Genomic DNA, 6,000 nt, shown 5'->3' on the forward strand with positions numbered 1-6,000 from the left:
ACGATTCCCAGGATCAAAAGAAACATCCTCATCAGAAAATTTAGCTTCACCATCACTAACAACAATATTAGAGTAAGGGGAAACGATATGACTAGTAACCAGGTTAAGTAAACAAGGAATCGATCCACTAGCCTCAACAACCTCACCACTATGAGGTACATCAAAAACAACACCCCCTTCCACAAAATTACCAGAGGAAGGAACAATCGACCTACTAATAGACAATGTCACCTCAATGTCATTAACAGCTTGGTTAGGAGGAACCAACACAACAATCGGTGCAACCAAAGCAACAGGAGACCCACCATCAGCAACAATCAAAACCACTGGAATAGCAGGAGACCCAACATCAGAAATACCCGAGGGAGGACCTATAATCCTAGCTACCTCGACCTCATTACCCGCAAAGGGCTTAAAAAGACCCAACCTATTAGAAGAAACAAAAACAATATTTCCCTCAATAACAACATTTTCCACAGCATCAATTTCATTCCTAACAAGGTTAATTGGATTCATAAAAGTAGCAGGAATAGGGACAAAGGACAAAGACCGACACTCCCCTTTGACATGCCCGATAGCTTTATAGAGATCACAAAATGGAGGGAAAACCTACATTTGCACTTTCTAAATGTAACCCAACTTATCAGGACCGAGCCACACTTAATCTGGATAGTTTTTAGTGATATCCTGTTCAACTAAGACATACGCCAAAGAGGGCCAAGAGCCAACAAAGGTGGCGTTATCAACTTTTAGCGGGTGGCGCGCAAAACAAAGAACCCAATGCATGAAGGATTCGTGGAGCGAATAGATGGGGCCACAAATTAGGGAAGGAAATCCAAATGAGGAGAACAGGGGATTCACCACCGATATCAAGGGAAGGAAACCATTTGATACCTTTCATGTAACAATTGTAAATAAGGTAAGAACGGTGATAGAAAACCCTGCTATAATCCATATCATTCGTCAATTTAATTAGCACATGAGAAGAATCAAGCAAGGTTACAGAAAAATCCGCGGATAGCTTAAGGTTGAAAAAAAAAAAACATACGGATAATATCCAAACTAAGGCATATATACTGGAAGGGTGCCGCCAACAAATAAATCTCCTCCTCATAGATCCACACAGTAGGTAAATCATGATATATAGTCATTTTGATGGACGAAATACAAACATTCGAAGCAGTATCAGATAAAGCGCGCGTCCAAGAAAGAGTGCGGCTTCTTAGATCCATCCAAAAAATTAGGATCCAAAAACCATTTCGTCGCTATGACGGCCACAAGGGCCAATGGGGACGAAGCAGAGAACAAAAAATGCACGAAAAGAAAAACAAAAGGAATGAAGGACTTCCCTGAAGCCAGAGAAGTGACCACAGGTGAAGCGAGGCGGGAGGCCCAAGCTATGAAAAAAACCATAGCTTCGAACAGGAGAAAGATCACTTAATTATAATAATGAAATCATTTAAAAATTTAGATTGATAAATGTGGTATGTTGAGACATGTTAGCGCAGTCTATAGTAATGCACTACACTTGCACATGTATTTGAATGATTAATGAAAAAAAATTACGGATGAGTTTATTTTTAGTGCACTAGATATTATTAGTAGCTTTATAGTTATTATTGTTTTGAAGTTAAAATTTGGATGAAAATTTTGAATAATTTTTAAAACTTAGATCATAGGATTTGCCTGTTGCAAATTAACACGATAAGACTTATTTAGTATCTGGGTTTCATCAGGTTCGGTTGTGATCTATAACATTCCACCTAAGAAGTACATGAATATCCCTTATACATTTTTTACTTTTATTATATATGGGTCACATAATACAAAATAAAAAATAGATGTCTTCTAACAACCTTTGAACGATAACCTAATTTTTTGTGTGAATAAGATGTTCTAACATATGATATCTCAACTAAATAGAACTTCATTGTTAACGCTCCCTTATTGTGGACTATCAGTGAATTTTCAGCATATGGTAAGCTATATGGTTGGAGTATTGCAAGGAAATTAGCTTACTCGTACTGTATGGAGGTCACTAAATCATTTACATTAAAATATGGAGGTAAAAACTTGTGGTTTAACAGTTATCATATGTTTCTACCGATTAATCATCTATTTATGAGCAATAAGGATGTGTTCATCATGAGAAAATGAGTTAAGAGATAAATCCTCAATCCAAATTAAGTGGTGGTTAGACATTTGAAAGAGTGAATGACATACCTAGTAATTTTCAAATTCTTATATTAGCAGATTGTAGAGTATGCGGATTTAGAGTTCGGCATAACTGGATGAAAATTTTTATTTTTTGGACATCACCTGACTAGAGTACCAATTGAATTAGGCATAATTTGGATGTTATGCATATTGAGAAGAATGTATTCAATAACATTTTCAATATGGTTATGAATGTGAAAGGCTAAGTAAAAGATTATTTGAAGGAAAGAATGGACTTGAAATAGTATTGTATGACAAATTAATAATCTTAAGCTAAGAAATGGATGGAATGATAAATATTAAAGTGAAAAGCTCCTTTATTGTTCACATAATAAAAGAGAAGAGCAATTTATTAGCAGGCCCAAAACTTGAAAATGTATGATGGGTACGACTTAGATGAAAGCTGGTGTGTTGATATAAGATTTATGAGTCATTTGGAATGAAGAGCCATGACTGCCACATATTTTTGGAATATTTTTTTTCCTTTGTATTCAACTACTTAACCATATTACATTCTAAATCTTCAAGGATTTATGTTCTACAAAGTTGAATGAAGAAGCATTAACAATAAGTGACCAAAATATATCATTCATTCTTTGTAAGCTTAAGAAATTTTCTCTCCTGAATTTTTCATCATGGAATATTTGCTAGTGTATTTATCATATGAGATAAGAGTTGGTGGTACAGTTCAATATCGTTTGATGCATTTATTTGAGAGGTAAGTTAAACCTTACTCGCTAAAATTATACCTGTGCAGTTCAAGTGAAAGACATATCAAGTATGACATAAAATATATTATATGTAGTAATAAGTCAAGATACATGCATCCTTGATATAATATTGTTAAAAAATTCCTCTTAATTGGAGTCATAATTATTGATTATGTAAATTCAAAAAAATATATAGTAGATTGCTTATCCAAAGGCTTCCAATTAAGAAACCATCATGCGAAATGAGACATAAGACAATGGAAGAATTAAAATGTTATGAGGGAGACCATAGCTAGTTGAATGGATGTCTCAAGATTTAGATTCAAAGTGATACCCTAATTAAAGAGATTGTGCTAGATCTTTTTAGAGGTCTATCCAAATGTTCATTCCTATGACGAACATAGTAATACTTATAGATGAAATGTTAATTTATACTTTTAATGATACTTTTGCTTCAAGAATTCAATCAAAGCAATACCACACACCTCTTGATTAAATGATCACATAGGTGTGTGTGTGTGTGAGTGAGTGAGTGAGAGAGAGAGAGAGAGAGAGAGAGAGAGAGAGAGAGAGAGGTTAGGTCACTTCAAAAGAGAGTTGAGTAGATCTCAATTCCTTAGAAGCACTTATAGAACTAGACAATTATTCATGACCAAAAGGGCAATAATACTGATAACTAAGATCGGCTCACAAAGGAAGTTATTAAGATATACCATTATTTGCACAAATAATAAAATAATTCACAAACATTACCTCTTAGGTCGGTCATTAGAGTCAATATATTATCATGATGAAAAGTTCAAGAGCTAATACAGTCTTTTTTTGTTGTGGTCGATAATCAATTTCATTTATTTAATGAATTGCTAGAAATTGATTTATAACTTTTCGGTAATTGAAAAATTGATACTCCTATTTATAACCTATAAATTACACCTATACAATTTGAAATATTATAATTAACCTATGAGATTAAATCCTCTATTATTCTAAGCTTTATAATATCCTTCAATTTTGATTTTTTATTAAATATAATATATTTTTATTGATATTAGTAAACTTCTTAGTTTCATTTTATTTTCTTATTGCTTGCAAAACTTCTAAAATAAATATCTTGTGAAAAAAAGGCTTTTTCCACCAACATATAATACAAAAATTAAGTTTCAATTGGATTGTTTGACATAATTGAAATGTTTTACTTCCATCGTTTAAAAACAAAATGACTCGAATAAATCTATTATCTTCAAGAGCCCGCAAATTTCACACATAAATCCATATAAAATCTTCAATTTTACACATATATCCTTTGATCAGTTCTCTTAAAATGACCAAAAATTTACACTTAAAATTCAGTTCTCTTAATAATATATAGTAGACTTTAGTTATAAAATTTACATCCTTATGCAATTACTGAAAGGTATAATTATACGAATCTTGAGGTAAATCTGGCTGACCATTGGCTTTTCTAACGTCCATTTTGCAAGATTACAGTGATGAAGACAACAGAATTGGTTCAAGATGTTACTGAAACAGCTAACCGAGTCCAATGCAAAAGATAAATAAAAATATAAAAATCCAAATTACGAGACCTAATACGCACAAAACGTCAGTATTTCATTTGGAAAAAAACATCAAACTCTTCAGTTTCTTTCTCTCTCTCATATTTGTTATGAGACGTTTGTGATACTTTTTATTTATTATATTTATATTTTGATAGCAAATAAAATATATCTTAAATTTTAAAAAAAATTATTTTATTTATTTATTTATTAATTGTGGTAACCAATAATGACCGGATATGGTGATGATTGGCGGCAATAATTATTTTTAAAAAGTAAAAAGAAAGCTATCTCAAACTAAGCCCGTTGATTTTTAAAGTAATTTTCTATTAAAAAAATATATAGTTTTATTTTTTTATACTAAAAAAATTGCTTAAAAAAATTGTCTTAAATGAAGGCTTAGAACTTAGAAGTGAGAACAAACAAGTGAAACAACCGATGTCTTTGAATCTCTTATATTCTAATTAAAAAAATTGAAATAAGGGGAAAATTAGTGATTTATGACGGAATTAATTAAGAGCCACAATAGAGAAAAGTTAGAAAATTATTCATCCAAGAAAAAAAAAATCTACTCTGAACATTTTTCGTTCCTTTATTTCTTCCGATTTTGTGGCTTTTGGAACAAGAGACATTGCTCAAGTTGGGTTACTCTTTCATATATGTGCTTAATTGGGCCTCATTCACAAGGTGTTATATAGGAATTTTTATTAGGTCAGGACACCTGACGCAGCTCTACATCCAAATGTCAATACCGAGCAATATCTAGCAACACCGAGCAAAACCGGGGTATTGTTCGGTATTGCTAGGTATTGATCTTGACATAATGGTATTTCTCGTTTCCGAGCAATACCGAACAAAACCTAGCAATATCCTGGTCTGTACAAATCAGCTAATACATAACAATATTGGGTTCTGGTCCAGGTCAGGACGTCGGGCCTCGCGGTAAAGTGTAAGAGCACGTGACAACATTTTATTGGTGTCCGGATATAGAGCTACGTGAGGTGTCCAGACCTAATTAAAATTTGTTCTATAGCGAGTACGGGTGTCCGGGTTCAGATTGATCAGATTAATAAATGGGTCAGGTTATGTTTGGATTTTTTATTTAATAAATATGTAGAGTTGTGACCTTCAAATCCATTTATTCGAAAATGACCTATTTAATATATATTTTCTTATATGTGGAAATAATCTTATTATATTTTTATCAAATATCATAAATTTTATACTTAATGCACTACAATTTAAAAAACAAAACAAAACTGGTTAACTGGTCAGCTTCGGATTGATTGATGTTGGATCGGGTCAATTTTGGGTTGAACCCAAACTCGATCTGTTGACTCGTTTTAACACCCTAATACAGAATTAGGACATTATATTGTATTTTTGCACATTTGATTTTTATGATGGTGATTTTTTATCATCCATTAATGGAATGTAACATATATATATATATATATATATATATATATATGATTTTGTTTCTTGAAAATTTGTTTTATTTTTTTAAATAGTCTCTC

The sequence above is a fragment of the Dendrobium catenatum genome, unplaced genomic scaffold, assembly GCF_001605985.2.
Source record: "Dendrobium catenatum unplaced genomic scaffold, ASM160598v2 fragScaff_scaffold_745, whole genome shotgun sequence".
In the NCBI taxonomy this organism is placed as follows: domain Eukaryota; kingdom Viridiplantae; phylum Streptophyta; class Magnoliopsida; order Asparagales; family Orchidaceae; genus Dendrobium; species Dendrobium catenatum.